This window comes from Solanum dulcamara, chromosome 10 (genome assembly GCF_947179165.1).
Source record: "Solanum dulcamara chromosome 10, daSolDulc1.2, whole genome shotgun sequence".
Taxonomy (NCBI): Eukaryota; Viridiplantae; Streptophyta; class Magnoliopsida; order Solanales; family Solanaceae; genus Solanum; species Solanum dulcamara.
The window spans coordinates 46607486-46624353 of NC_077246.1; the positions used below are offsets into that span (position 1 = coordinate 46607486).

The 16868-nt window shown below is 34.3% G+C and overlaps 1 long non-coding RNA gene across 6 annotated transcripts; it reads left to right on the forward strand.

The window, feature by feature from the left end:
- Nucleotides 1-9614: 9614 nt before the first annotated feature.
- LOC129870368 (uncharacterized) lies at nucleotides 9615-16594 on the forward strand. Of its 6 annotated transcripts, XR_008762076.1 has the most exons (6): nucleotides 9615-9769; nucleotides 10109-10164; nucleotides 10266-10314; nucleotides 10555-11289; nucleotides 12752-12929; nucleotides 15952-16594. It is a non-coding gene; the product is annotated as an uncharacterized LOC129870368 (long non-coding RNA). The 6 variants fall into 6 exon arrangements; XR_008762072.1 differs by having other exon boundaries at nucleotides 9615-10164; nucleotides 10266-10769; nucleotides 11189-11289; XR_008762074.1 differs by having other exon boundaries at nucleotides 9615-10164.
- The last annotated feature ends 274 nt before the right edge of the window (nucleotides 16595-16868 follow it).

Sequence of the window (16868 nt, forward strand, 5' to 3'; positions counted from 1 at the left end):
GCGCGGTTAGTTCCAAAATGTTGGTTTTGGTCTAGAACGACCCTTCGTTCGCTTTTTGAGGCTTCCGGACTAATATCGAGGCCCGTTGTGCAATATCACTTAAAATGATTCTTGGGTGTGGGACCCACTTTTTATTAAAATGATCTCGTATGGGAATTCTGAATACGCCATTGAGTCCGGAATATCGAATTTAGTAGGGTAGCATATCTGGTTTATTTTTATCAGATTCCGAACGAATTCCGTGGGTCCATTCGGAGACTTTAAATAATGGAAAACCAGAAAAATCTGGTGCAATAGCGCAGATTTTGCACCAGATTTTCAGATTTTTCTCTCAACTTTGAACCCTCATTTCTTGAGTTCTAGAGCTCTAAATTGGGTGATTCAAAAGGAAAAATTGTGAGATTTTTCGTGGAAAACGCATTGGGGAGCTTGGAAACTGATTTGGAGCATTCGATTCAGGTAAAAATCGTGATATTATTTGCAGCAGTGTCCATTTCCGGAATGGATTTTTGAAGAACTTTGACAAGTTATTTCTTGACCAATATAAATCCGATTTGGGTGATTCAAGAGGCTATCTTGCGTGGAAATTTAAGGAGAACATCGTGGAAGTTTCAGAATCTGTTTTTGGCACGTCGTTCGAGGTAATAAATAGATTTTTAGCTGCAGATTTAGTGATTTTCGGAATGAAATTTTATTGAATTTTGAAAGAGTGTAACTTTGTCAATATAACTCCGTTTTGAGTGATTCTTGAGGCTAGATTGTGGGTTTTTTCGCAAGGAACGTCATGGTATAATTTGTTTTGATTGACAGATTTTCGTTTTTGAGAAATCGGCGTGTAAAGAGGCTGCCTTATATCGTTTTCTTAGTTTAAAAATGTGGGAATTGATTTTTGATCGTCTTACGTAATTTCCCACTCCGAATTATGTTATAAATCTAATTTATGTGCTTGGGGTGACGTTTAGAACCTATTTTGGGGGTTAAATCCGGAATTTCGTATGTGGGTCCCACAATTCCCGTTTTCGACCCAAAAATTGGTCCATTTCCAAAAATTATAAAATTAGTGTCTAAACGACCGTATCGACGTTGTGGTTCTATTTTTGACAGTTTGGCAGCGTTCCGAGGTCGTTCGAAAGGGAAAAGCTCCAGTACAGTGATTTGAAGCTCGCGTGTTTAGCCTACAGGTAGGCTACGGTTTACCTTTCTTTAGATTGAGTTGGAATGTGTGAAAGCATGTTGAAATAGTTGGGATTTTGGTTGGGTAGTTTAATTGTATATCTCAGGTGTTAGAAATCATGTTTTAGGCTTGTTATCGGGTTTTTCGGGTATTTAGAAGCAGATGTATCTTGTCATTATTTGTTAGTATTATAAGGAGAGTTGAATGAGCATGTTGTTGATACTGTGGAGTATGTTGGACTTAGTATAGGTGTTAGAAATCATGCTTTAGGCTTGTTATCAGGTTTTTCAGGTATTTAGAAGCATGTGCATCTTATCGTTATTTGTTAGTATTATAAGGAGAGTTGAATGAGCATGTTGTTGATACTGTGGAGTATGTTGGCCTTAGTATAGGTGTTAGAAATCATGCTTTAGGCTTGTTATCAGGTTTTTCAGGTATTTAGAAGCATGTGTATCTTATCGTTATTTGTTAGTATTATAAGGAGAGTTGAATGAGCATGTTGTTGATACTGTGGAGTATGTTGGCCTTAGTTTAGGATGTAAACTTACTTTATATGCCCGGCGTCGCTCCGGTGGACTTAGATCCCTGTAGAATGGTGTAGCGGGCTAGTGCCTAGTAGTTGGCCTTAGCTAGGCGATACCCTTGCTCTTAATAACACTCCCACCCATAACTCAGTATAGTCATAACTTTTGAGATGCTTTGGCAATACTAGAATTCGTGATCGTTTGGCTTCGGCTCCGGTTCAAGTTTTAGCGGCATATCAGTTGACACATTGGGGAGGAAATTCTCGGTACTGTTGTTGATTAGTTGGAAAGGATATATTCGAAACCATGGGATAAATTATCTATGAGCATCCGGGTACCCAGTCCCGGCCTCCGTTCTGAATTATCGGGGAGCATCCGGGTACTCAGTCCTGGCCTTCGCCAACTTGCTAGTATGACGAGCATCCGGGTATCCAGTCCTGGCCTCGATCATACCGATGTATTACGGCGAGCATCCGGGTACACAGTCCCGGCCTCGACCGCACCGATGTATTACAGCGAGCATCCGGGTATCCAGTCCTGCACTTATGTATTATGGCAAGCATCCAGGTACCCAGTCCCGGCCTTGGCCACTTTGAATATTCGGGCGAGCATCTGGGTCCCAATCCCAGCCTCGACCCCTAAGTCACCATTAGATCGATTGACTCTTAGAGATTCTGGGTTTGGAAATGATATAATACTTCGGCTCCTAACATCGCAGATTCTTGGTTCCTAACCTTGGTAGTTGTAGCTATTCTGTGTACTCGGCGGACTTATGGGGGTTTATCCAAGTTTTTATTTAACTTGCGCACGAGTGTCCCGGCTGGGCTTATGTGGGCCCAGTTGGGTATAGTTAGATGTAGCTCTCGTAGATAGTACTCTTTTCACTTTAGATGCTTATGTTGATTTCTATTTAGGCTTATTCCTCTTTTTCATATTGTTTTCACCTTTTCTGCTCAGTCGGCCTATGATGCCTACTGGGTACCTGTTGTCTTGGTACTCATACTACACTCTGCATCTACTTTCGTGATGCAGGACCAAGCACCAGCTACTGTCACGAATAGATCGAGCTTGTTGCAGTCAGATTCGGAGACTAGGGTGATAACTTGGCGTTTTTGGATCACTTCTGTCTCCTTCAGAATGGATGGCCCGTCTTTTGCCTTTTGAGACTAGCCAGTTGTTGTATATATGTCCGGTCCACTTTCGGGACTTGTACTCGTATTTTATTTTGTAGCAGCTCTGTACTTGTGACTTCCAGGTTCTGGGAGGGATCTTTAGTTATTTAAAACATGTTTTGGTTTACTTCCGCTTATTCATTCTGTTTACTTTTATAATTCAATGTTCTTATATAGTTTTTGCCTTCAAACACATTACTTGAAGTTCCGGGTTGACGGGTTGGCTTACCTACTAGAGGGTTATAGTAGGTGCCATCATGACTTACGAAATTGGGTCGTGACATAATCTAATATGTAATGAGGATAAGAAATTTGGTACAATAAAAATATTAGCCAGAATTAGAATAAAAGATACAGAAATAGAAATGTTAGCCTTGGTAGATACAAGATATTCAAGTTGCTTAATAAATAAGAAAATAGTACCACAAGACGTATTAAAGATTTTGCCTAAACCAGTTACAGCAATGCAAATAGATGGATCCATAATATATATGAATACTATATAGATAAGACAAAAGTTAATTTTATAAATACATGTAATGAATTTTAAAAATCAAAATATACTATGCATAAGATATTAGTAAGAGACTTAAATATATAGACCAATTTGGTAATAAAATTACAATTTCTATTACAAAATAGTGGAAGTTGTTTAATAACTAAAGATGGAGTAATGCTTTTTAAGAAAACTGCATATACACCAGTACAAACCATTAAACTTAAAACAAAAGGAAGATATGCTATAGACAACGAGGCAACAAATATAGCTAAAATCCACAGTCTTCCTGTGACGATTGTGCTAATAATAGAAGTTGTCAAGATAAGAGTCTATACCAAGAAGAAGAAAAAGTAAATTATGAAGAAGAAGACACAGAGGATAATTTTGACAACGATATACTACACAAAGACTATACACTAATAAACATAGAAAGTGAATTTTATAATTTCCAAACAAAAATTAATAAAATAGGAGTAATAAAAGGTCCAAAAGATTTAGAAAATATAATGGCAATACTAGACGGAATAGAGATAATTGGCGAACAACCCTTAATACATTGGGGAGCTAATAAAATAATGTGTAAATTAGATATTATAAATCCAGAATATTCAATAAAGACAACAGTTATATAAACAATTAATCAAGATATAGAAGAATTTAGTACACAGATTAAAGAATTATTAAAATTAGGAGTAATTAGAAAATCTACTTCTATACATAGATTTATTGTCTTTATGGTAAGAAATCATATTGAACAGGTTAGAGGAGAAGTTAGAATAGTAATAAATTATAAAAAGATTAAATGATAATACTAGAACAAATGCATATAAATTATCTAACAAAAATTAATTAATTAATAGAATATAAGGTAAAAAGGTATTTTGTAAATTTGATTGTAAATCAGGATATTGATAGGTTAAAATGTACCCAGATAGTATAGAATGAACAATATTCACTTGTCCTAAAGGACATTTTGAATGGTTGGCCATGTCATTTGGTTTAAAAACAGTACCACCCATATTTCAGAAGAAAATGGATGACATGTTTGGAGACTTTAAAAATTTTGTTTTATTATACGTCAATGATAATCTTGTATTTAGTAAAGACATGCAAGAACACTTAGGACATTTACAAATAATTTTTAGACTATTTGTAAAATATGAAATAATAATTAGTAAAAAGAAAAGAAAATTATGTAAAACACATATTAACTTCGTAGGAATAACCTTAGGTGATATAAAAATAAAATTACAACCACATATATCTAAAAAGGTATTAGACATGCCTGATAAACTAGACAACACAAAAGAATTACAATTTTTTTTAGGATTAATTAATTATGCTAGAAACTTCATTCAAGATTTAGAAAAAATAGCAGGACTTTTATACTCTAAAATAGGAAGTAAAGGCCAGTAACATTTTAATATTGAAGACATAAAATTGGTACAACAAATTAAAGAAAAAGTTAAAAATATTTCAGACTTAAAAATACCATTAAAATTTGATTATTTAATTGTAGAAACAGATGGAAGTTTTTAAGGATGGGGAGCCGTCTTAAAAGTTAGACCAAACAAATATATTAATTAGAATGAAGAAAAAATATGCGCTTATCAAAGTGAAAAATATAAAGAAAAAGAAAATATGAGTAGTATAAACATAGAAGTATTAACAATCATATACGGATTAAATAGTTTTAAATTGTATATCTTAAATAAAATAGAAATATTAATAAGAACTGATTGTGAGGCTATAGTAAAATTTCATCAAAAAATAAATAATAAAGCTAGCAGTAAAAGACGATGACTTAATTTTATGGATACAATATCTATATATAATAATATTGTATTTGAATATGTAAAAGGTATAGAGAATGATTTAGCAGATCAATTAAGTAGATTAAAAATAAAAACTAAAACTAACTAATATCTATTTCAGCATGAGACCTACAGGCATGAGACTACTCGGCTAGTAGACAAAGGCAAAGGAGTAACCTCAGCACCAGACTCATATGCTCGGACATTATTAGGTAATATAAATTTTAAACCCCAAACATTAGTAGATATGATGGAACGTATGTATTTTGGTAAACATAATTTAATTTTTTATCCACAGTGTAATTTATCTTTTAGAATACTCCCATAATGTAGTGTAGATAGACCCCAAAAATGTTTAGTAGACAATCTATGATTGGCATATAACAAAAAAGATACTAAATATTTTATAGCAGCATGCAATGCATTATGTCAATATTTTATAGACAAAAATAGGAATAATAAGTTTAAATATTATGTAGTTATACATGAAAGAACTAATGGCATTTTTCAGACATTGATTGAAGTAGTAGACTCCATAAATGGTGTAAAAAATCCATTTTGTAAAGATTTTAATGATTTTAATGAGGCTCTAGATTACATAAGAGGAGTACTAAATCCAAATTACTATATCTCTTTTGCACTTAGACAAAACCCAACCTCAATATAACATCCAAAAAGACACAGATAAGATAATTTTCTGTGACCATTGTTCTTCAATGACCGAAGCTTTCAAGCGATTTAATGCTAAAAATGAAGTCCTACTCTAAGAAAATACCAACCTAATGGAGCAGGTGAAAATACTTATATATATATTATACTATCTTAAAAGTGGGAACTCAAATATTAGAAAGTTAAATTACCAATATATCCTTTTTTCCCCTACTATATAGAAAAGCTATGAGAGGGATGACCACTAGCATGTTTGAAAATCTAACTTCAAATAAGGATAAAATGATAATTACGCTATCATGGATAGTTATGACTGACTCTCAGAATTTTTAATTAAAGGTGATAAAAAAGTCTTAGAATTTAAAAAGAGTGACAAGAGTTTTAAAAATTGAGTGTTGGTGACAATTTTATGATTAGTGTTAATGACATTAATTTTAAAACCCTCACATTTTATTATTTACACAAAGATTCACTCACTCACCCACCCAACCACTCCTCCCCACCTTTTGCCGTCACAATCTCCTCCCCTTTCGCCGCTATCACCACCTCCTCCACCACCAATTCTTCCTCTTCTTCCTCCATTAACACCACTTTATCTTCTTTTTCCCTCTCCACCACCATCACTATTTTCTCCTTCACCATAACCACCAGTTCTTCCTCCTCCACTACCACTGTCACGACCCAACCCCGTAGGCTGTGATGGGTGTTCGAACTGGAGACTCGCGTGTACCCTTGCTAACTATAAGGAAACCTATCTTCTATTTGAGTCATAGCGTGCCATAGGCAAGACAATATATATAAGCCGATGAGGCTATCGTAATATATAGGCACAACTGTTCACACATACATATACAACCCACATACATGTCTACAGACCTTTAAGAGTAAAAAGAAACAGAAACATAAGGCGGGATAAGGCCCCCGTCGTACCCTTAAACAGATAAATATATACATCAATGGTCGGTATCAAAAGCTGGGCTCCGACACGATGGAGCTCTTCTTAAACCCGTTGGGTGGAATCCTAAGCTGGTGGATCCTCAAGTCGTGTGTTTGTACCTACGGGCATGAAACGCATCCCCCCAAAGAGAGGGGGTGTCAATACGAAATATGTACTGAGTATGTAAGCATAAAACACCATAACGAGATTACAGTTGGAACAGGGGTGTAGGGAAAAAGTATAACAATTAACCCATTACCGTGCTTGCGTCTTATGCAGTAAAATCATTTTCATCATAATATCATATCATCATCTCTTTTCATCATATCTATCACTTCATCGTATCATCGTATACGGCATCATACCATCGTCCACGGCATAACCTCCTCGTATATATATATCATAATATATCCGGCCCATTATGGGGTTTGGTGTCACAAATGTATCACTATATTTGCACATGCATGCCTACCTACGGTATCCGGCCCTTTAGTGAGGGACTCGGTAAAGAGAGTAGGGTACATCTATAGCGTATCTGCATCGTATATATACATACTGTACCCGGCCCTTTAGTGAGGAACTCGGTGTTCCTTCCTTATATCACCATATACCGTACTTGGCCTATTATGGGACTCGGTGTCATAATCATCATATTTTATCCGGCTCGGGACGCGGTGAATACTCGTATCGTTGTCGCATTGTTATACCGTCATATCATCATATCATCATATATAACATTCCCTGCTCGTACGGCTGCAACCGTCACATCATTATATCATCATATTTTATCCGGCCCGGGATGCGGTGAATACTCGTATCGTTGTCGCATCATTAATCTTTATTTCGCAAAACCTTTAACAATAGAAATAGAGGGTCGTTTGGCTGCAACCAGCAGTACCCACACCCCTTTTAGAATACTTTCCAGTCCTGCAATACGCCATCCAACCAGATACAATCGCAGCACCACAATCGCAACACACTACTCGACTTCGATTTAACTACGACGACTTCAATTTAGTTTGTTCCTAACGTCAACCATCCTTATGTAATTTTTCCACTTCCAACCTTTTTTAAGACATGTAATATACCACATAACAATATCATAAACTCCAATTTGAAAGGAAAAATCTTACCTTACCCAAAACTCCCCAAAACTAGTCAAAACTTGCCAAAGCTCGCCTCGGAAGCTCTCTTAGCGCGACTAGAACTTTAGGACTGTTTGGTAATATTTTGGTGCTGCTCCAACCATAAATTTTTATTACTAACACCTTCATAACATCGTGGTATACCCTAGATAATTAATTTACGGAATGAAATCGGAGAACTTACCTTTTTAGCTTCAAATCCGTGGCTCTCTTTCTCAAGTTTAAGGTTCCTCTTCTCTCTTTTTCTTTCTAGACTTTTCTTCTCTTTTCCTTTGCCTAGATATTTTTGTGGAAGAATGACTTTTTGTTTGGAGATAAGGATGACTTATAATATATATACATATATGCCACCTTATGGGGGTGTGACACGTGTCAAGCCCTTATTGGCCCAATGCACCATGCTTTCCAACCACAGGCTGCCACATGGCAGGTGGGGGTCCACCACCCTTACTCCAGCTGCTTCCACGTGACACTCTCTCATATTGCCACGTGGCACTCTCTTTTCTCCCTCGTGAGTTCGTAATCTCGTCTTACTTTACGAACCTATGTAATCCTTGCTACGTAAGCTTGGTATGCACTCAAATAACTTAAGTATGTAAGATTTCCAAGTTGGTAGCTTACGTAAATAAGTCGAGTCCTATGACTCATTATTCGGTCTCCAACTTCTTCCAGATTCTTATAACTCTATTTCCAATCTTCTCTACTATGGGGTATCGCATTCTCCTTTTCTTAGAGTTGTTTGATAGCATTATAGATTACTCGGCTCACATGGTAACCCTTAAGAAGCTTAAGAGTTCTTAAGAAGCTTTAAGAAACTTTAGGAAACCTTAAGAAACTTAGAAGGCTTACGATCCTTCCAAGAACTTAAGAGCCTTTCAAGAGACTTAAGAACGTGTTCCAAAGTACAAAAGTACGGAGTGTAACAACCACCACAACTTCCTCCTCTTCCTCCTTCTCTACCATCACCGTTTCCATCTCCTTCTCTTTCACCATCGCCGCTACAACAGCCATCACCTTTTTTGCCGCCATAATCACCTGGTTTTTCACCTCACTTTTTGTCAAAAAATTAAACAGTTATCGAAGTTGTCGGAGCAACTAAGCTGAAGTTGTTGTAATAATTTTAACAATTTCTGAAGTTGCTGCAACAATTAAACAACTGCTAAAGTTGTTGCAACAACTGCTGAAGCAACTACGATAGTTGCTGCAACAATTATCGCAACAATTATGAAACAATTTCAATAGTTGCTGCAACAACTATCATAGTTGCTTGATTTTTTGTAGATTTCTTTCAATGACTTTAAGAAAAAAAACTTCAAAAACTTTAAAAACAAAGCAAACAATTTGTATAAATAAGAACTAACACGAGAAAAAGAAAAAAAACACAATAAAAAATAATGAACATCAACAGCGACGGCGACAATAATGATAACAACAAAGACCATAAAAAAGAATAAGAAGAAGAAAATGGAGAGAGAGAAAAAACGAAGAAGATGAGACAAAGAGAAATCTAAAAGTGGAAAAAAGTGAGAGAAATGAAGATTGAAACATAATAAAGGTAAAAATTCAAAATTTAAAATTTAAAAAGAGAACAAAATTTTAAATTACTCTAACCCCCGGTCCATTTTTTATTTAATCCATTTGACCAAATCAATACCACATTTTTTTAATTAAGAACTTTTTTGTGTATCTCCTACACAATTTTGTCTGGACTCTCAATATTGAACTTTCTAGAAAGTAAGAATTCTTCTTCCATTGTAAAAGAGTTCCAGGAAGAAACATATACTCAAAAAGACTTCTCTGATCTTCTCATGTCTTCTCATGTGTTGCGATTTCAGGTTAGTTATCTCAATCTTTGCCCTAAGCCTTTTCTGGTTCTCAATCTCAAGGCTTCAAAGATTGTTCTTTTAGATCTCTTCCTTTTCACTATTGGGTGTTCCAATTTCAAGGCTACTTTTTTATTTTATTTTTTTTGCTCAAATTCCTTTTCGGTTCAATTTAACAAGTGAACTTCATGGATGATATTGTTATTGTGTTGTCTCCCACTCCCCAATTTCATGGTGGATAATGAATTACACTACATCAGTTTTCTACTCCGCAGACAACCATACCCTAGGAGTATACACTCTCTCCCTCTAGCTTCAAAAGATACTAACAGTCTTTATTAGTTTTCTCAGGACTTTTAGAAAATACTTACTTTTCTTCATCCTTTCAATTAATTTACCAATTCCAGGTATGCTTCTCTTGAATTTTTACCTTAATTTTCTGCTTCTTTTCCCTTTCGTCTTTTTTTTTTTTTAAGTTCTCTTCAAATTTTAATTTTAGCCTATACAGGAATATTTCTACCTTAGTGTTGGTGCATAGATAGGCGGTTGGAGTTCAGGTAAGTTTTTCTCTCAATTTTTGTTATGATTTTTTTTTCCAATTCTTTTCAAATTCCTCAACATATAGAAAGGGTTAGATTCAAGAACCGAATGATTTTGTGTGAAGCTTTGAGTCTCTACTGTTGTTGTCGATAGATTGACGTTGGGTGTCTATCGGCTGAATCTCAGGACGACAATCTTGTCCTTTTTTTTTAAAAAATAAATAAATAAATTTCTTGATTCCTTTGATGGTGGGGCAGTTAATTTAGGTTCATGGCATTGGGTTGTGCATATGCCATGCAAAGGGTCATTACACCACTGGTGACTTTATTCATACCATTCACACCTTCATATGCGGCGTATCATGGGAGAAACGAACTTAGAAATGGGTCAACCCTAGCAATTCAAAAGGCATAGAAGAGAGCATGAAGTGCTCTCGTAGATTCTTTGGTAAATTGACAAGAATACAGTAAAGGTGCGTTCGTCACTCGCAATCTACTTTTGTATAATTGTTCAACTCGCATTTGATATTCAAATCACATTTTCTATAGCTTTGTCTTGATTAGCCTGCAGTTCTTTGTTGAGCAGTTTGTTAGTCATTAATGTGGGACATAACATACAAATAAGAGAATACTTATTTTTACATGGATGATACTTTTAAAGCATGTTTGAATAATTTTAGCTTTATTTTAAAGCTATACAAAACTTTGAGGTACCTCAAAGTTCTAGATGTTGCTACAAAGAAGCAACTACACGTATTGTTGACAATTTCTTCAAATTAGATGTATTAATGATATATTTTGACAATTTTTTAGCAATAATAGAGCTTCTTGAGGCGCATATGTTGTGATTGTGCGTACTTTTTCTTGACATTATTGCCTCTTGATTGTGCAGAATTTTTTTGTGACTTTGTTGCGAAGAAAATGGAGGATGTTTTTGCTGGTGACTGGGGGTGGTAAATCATGGTTTTACTTGTTGTTTTCTCAATATAATATGTAAGTGTATATTTACTTGCTTCCACTGACAGTATGATTTGGATTTTGCTTGTGTTTAATCTTTCCCAATTAGAAATTATATAGGAATTTCTTCTAAAATTAGTGAGGCATAATTAAACAATTCCATTATATTTATAGGAATAGGGACATAGTTCACATGGATATAGTATGTCTTGGTTGGGCTACTTTATGAAATATCAAATCTGTAATGGTTGGATGGCTTTGTTGTCCTTCTTAATATCATGATGTTAGATGATTCTAAAAACTTGAATACTTCCCTAATAATTTGAAGACCTATTCCTCGGCCAATGTTGTGTACTCTGGCTCTTTCTTTTTTCTGGTGACATGATTATAAATTCAATTGGGCATTGAATGATGAAGTGAGTTGTCTTGGAACTGAGAGGTGATGAACATTTTTATTTTGCACTAGTAACTGGAGCAGATGTGGTAATATATGAAGCCTTTGTGATTGTGATGATTTGAGAATTCTAATTTTAATTGTAGTGGATCGTCGACATTTATAACTTTGTACCGCAGACACATTTTAAAGTAAGAATTCTAACCGAAGAGGCAAAGACATTGCCAAGGACTTGGCTCTTTTGATATGCCTGTTAAAAGGATTGGACCAATGATTATGTCAACTGTATCTATTCAAAACAAGGGGTTGAATATACATGGCCAGACAGTGCAGATTTTATTTTGAAGATGTGTTGGCTTTAAAATATTTAGTTCATGTTCTATCAGTTTTTCTGGTTGCACAAACTGAACCATTTTCCTTAACAGATATGGATGTTGTTTCCTAAAGAGTGTTTACTTGACTCTATTGTTATTGTTGATCAACAATTGAAATCTTCCGAGTAAAAAGGGCATCATATATTCAAACAAAGTGAAAGTCCTCTTACAAAGAGCATGATGGATTAGCATTGTCTCAGTGCAACTAAAAGCTAGGGTGGAGAGACCTGATAGTTTTTGTCCCTATATGATAAATAAGGTTTGTGCTTTGCCAAGCGAGGAACGAAATAGCCCCTAAACTATCCCCCTCACCCCATCCCACCTCACCTCCCAAAATAAAAACTTGATATTCAGTTAAAACATCTTCGAGATTCGAAAAACTATTTCCGCTCAGAATGGAGCATGAGACGATTATATTCTCTGAGTATCTTGGAAGAATCCGGTCGAATGATAGCACCTTTTTAATTTCACTGTTTTAAATTGAATTTTCTTGCTTTGGTAACACGTGTCCTTTTGGGCATTCTTTATCTAGAATTCGCTACAGTCCGGTTCTCCGATTAGATGTTTTCGTTGTTACTTTGTTCAATCTTCTATCTTCTATTTTTTTCTTTCGCACTGTGGTATCCCAGTGGTTAGAATCTTCTTACCTATAGTTGAAGACAAAGGAGAGTAGATCGAGGATGTATGTGTCGACTTCTGGAGTTGATGACGAATTGTTCTCTTCACACAGGTGATTTAACGATTTAAGAAGGAAACTAACTTTGAAAACAACTCTGATTCACAATTTGGGATGAAACGGTGCGCTACTGTTTGCCGAGTATCTGTACTGATCAAAGAAAACACTAAGGTTGGTTCATGCAGGATGGAACACTCATGGAGCTTTCAAATTGTTAAATGAGAATATTGAGGTATAACCCCGTCATTTTTTGTTTTTTTAAAGGGTGGTTAATATGTTCTCAGTTTTCTTTTCTATTTATCATAAGTCAATTCTTCGCTAATTTTGATCTACAACCCCATTTTTTATTTACTCGATTATTTGAATCACATATGGTGGAGTTGAATACAATAAGAATACAATCAGCACAAAAGTTCCAAACATTCAGAATACTACTTGCAATTGTAGAATACAACATAAAATAGTCTCCCACTCATTAATAGCAGGGAAAGATTTATAGGGAAAATTCGGGGCATGTGAACTTGTGGTCTCTCTGTAAAATCAAGTATTTATGCATATATGTTCTTAAATTAGTATAATATTATATGCTTACACCCATGCTATAAGAAGACTAAGTGGTTCACTTGATTGATTGGTTGAGTTATTACCTAGAGGACTAAAGATCAATTCCCACTCATACACACACACACACATATATATATATATATATATATATATTTTTTTTTAAGTGGTACACCCATGTTCTAGAAATCTGAGATTCACACTGATTAATAGGTTTCCCTGTTCTTTTTGTGGCTCTACCTTTAAAGGTATCTGCTTCCTATTACAGTGATTGAGTTTAGAGTAATGTTTGTTTAATTCTCTTTCCTACATTTGAAATCAATTCATGTAGATGTAATTAGCATGTGTACTACTATAACTTCAACTTAGTGGAATACTTCTGTGTAAAATGCTTCTCTAGCTTACGTTGGGTGTATCTATACTGCCACACATTCTCTTACTATATTTGAACATGTATATGTTTGTCTTTTTAAAAGCCTATCACAATGGCTAGCTAACAGGAGCAGTTATGTACACAATGGTCGTTTGTAAGTCCATGACTATCTTGATTAACATCTTTTACTGATCCAGTTAATCATAATTTTACCTATATTATATAGCATATATAATTAGAGTCCTCTAGACATATTTTGCTATTATCAACATTTACTAATTAACTTTACATACATAGTATCTACGAACTTTACATACATAGTATCTACTAGTCGTCGGACACGTGCGTCGCACGTGAAATTCATGATAATTAATTTAAAATTTTAAAAATTGTATACATAGTTATTATAAAATGGTTATTTATAGTTTATAGTTGATTATAACTATGTGGAAAATATAAGGGGAAAAACTAAAATGAAAGTTCAAGACAAATTTGTGTGTGGTAGATAAGAGGAAGAACTTAAAGGTGTAGTTTGTTTTTTTGGATGAGGAGTAATATCAGTCGGTCAACTTTTGAAGTGTATTTTCGTAAATCAACTTTCAAGTATGGAGGTTCCGATTGTTAAGAGTAGATATGACTAATTTTTCCACATTTGCGATGCACATGTATATCAAGTCATATAATACATATTTTATAAGATAATTCTAAATATTATTAAAATAAAGTTTTAATTTCAATATTTTATAATGGGAAATTAAAGAATTAAGGGACGTAAAGTGAACCATCTTTTATCGACCATTATTTGTTGATATCACAATAACCTTTATATGAGTGATTAGCCATGAACATTTTGTCAAGTTTGTATTTTTGAAAGTTGAATCATTATTTTTTCTCATAAAAAAAATTCAGTGTTTTATTTATATTGCGATAACTGGTACATGTGTGATCAGATGTGAACATCTTGCCAAGCTTCATATCTCAGGAAAATTGAGTCATGATTTTTTTTTCCATACAAAATATTAGTCAAATTATGCAGAATAGAGGACACTGCATAAATATACATCTTTGGCACCAAATAAAACACTTTATTAACTTCAAGAACATTCAGCTAAATGAGAGCTATCAGTTTCTATGCTTCATTACTCTCCATAGCATATGACAAACGTAATATCTCCACAAAATAGTTTAGGATATTATATTCCAGATTGTCCCTTTAATGGACTCAAAGTGTGGAAGGAAAAGGAAAAAAAAGCTTGAACAATATAATTTAAAGCCTTAAGTTAAGTATGAAGCCTTTTTGGCTCCTACTAAGAGAATCCGTATTTAAAATTTAAAGTATTTTCATCCAACTTTAAGTGTCATATAGGGGTTTACATTAACCTCGTACTGAGTTCCAATGTGTAAACATAAAGGAATGAGTCTTTGTAAAGCTTCTATGTAGTTTTGAATAACAATTCTTTTAATAATAATTCATAATTTCACATTACCAATAGAATCCATGATTAGGAGATGCCATTTATGACATCAGAACCCATAATATATTATTTTTGGATCCCATACAAAAACACGAGAGGACTTGCTGTTTTTCCTTATGAACATATGTACTATATTGAGATGATCTCTTCAAGACTTGAACCATAGCCCACAGGAGCATACATTTGAAATCGGGTATTTAAAAGAATGTTTTTGATCAACATCTTAGGCATTATGCTTTAATAAAAAGTGATGTTACTGACTCCTCGATGATATTGAATAATCATTCTCATTTGTATTCATTTCATTCTTAAGGGTGTTTTGGTGTATAGAAAAATATTTTCTAATTTTTTCATGTTTGGTTGGACAAAAATTTTGAAAATATTTGTGCCAGGAAAACAAGCTCCTTAAAGATAAGTAAAATGACTTCCTTAATGAAAGTATTAAGGAAGTAGGCCTTTACAATCTTTATTTTTATCAACATAGATTACTTTCATGTTACAACTATACATTAACCAGTGTATTATGGGACAATCAATATATAGTTATCTTTAAATTACATCACACAAATATGGGTGAGCAAGTAAACGACTGTCACATAGAAATGTTGTAGCATTCAAAATAAATATGACCCATGATTTGCCCTACTCACTAAAGTCTTTGTTGAAAAACAATTTTGACAACATGGTGTTACACTCACATTTTTATGGAAAAGTAACTCAAGAAACGTGTGTTCACATATTTAAATTTGGCATTTCTTTTAGTAGAGCCACTGCCCAGTTATTTCAGGTTCATACCTCTGTCATACATTTCATCGAGAACCTTGTGTATCATTTATCTTTTCCAGGCTCAATGAGAATAGCAAGCAGATATTTACATGTCTTCAAAACCATCTAAATCACTGATCACCATCATCTCTAACCCTCCATGAAAAGTACATCTAAGGACACTCTTCAAAAGTTTTAGCAAATTCTGTAAGGATGAGATTTGAAAGAAAATTCCAAAACCAATCTAACCGTGGTTGGAGTTTAATGAAGACTTTTTCGATGAATATTTGGAGGTATATATTCATAATTTGGACTGCACTGACTTTTCTAAATTAAGGAGCTCTGAAAGATTACATGCTTTCTGGATGAGATCGGGATTATTTGTGCGGAAGAACAGTTGCGAATGTAAAAGTGAAAGAGCACACCGATTCGGACGAAGTGTAGCTTGGGTTTGCTTTAGCCGTTTTGCACACTTTTTTTTTGAAAGCAAGTACAGTAATCAAGTTTTAAAAATAAGAAGGGTGTTATATTAATTTAACTTTTAAGTTAGGAAGTTCATGCTTTTATGGTAGTATAGAAGATATAGATTATATTTGCATGTCTTCAAGTTGCCTCCTCCTCCCATCTTTTCATTTAAATTTCTCATTGTTTTCTTATGTATCGGAGCTACATTATTTTTGTTTTGGGATTATTTTACCATCTTATATTTTCGCTGTTTCAGTAGTTACATGTGCAAGTACAATTTATCTTTTTTCTTTCCTCCTCATAAATATATACGTATATGTGTAGTATTCGTTCAGTTCTTCTATGAGAATTTTTTTTAATCATCAAAAAAGAATGTTACGCCTCAAGAGAAGCCACCGCTTCAAAAAACAACCGCTTCAGTCCACATGTCTGCTCTTAAAATAAAAACTATGCCCGCCATCTTTGGTATCACTGTAATGATCTTGGAGGTCATTTTTGATATTTTTGATAAAATTATCGTTTTACTCCTTTT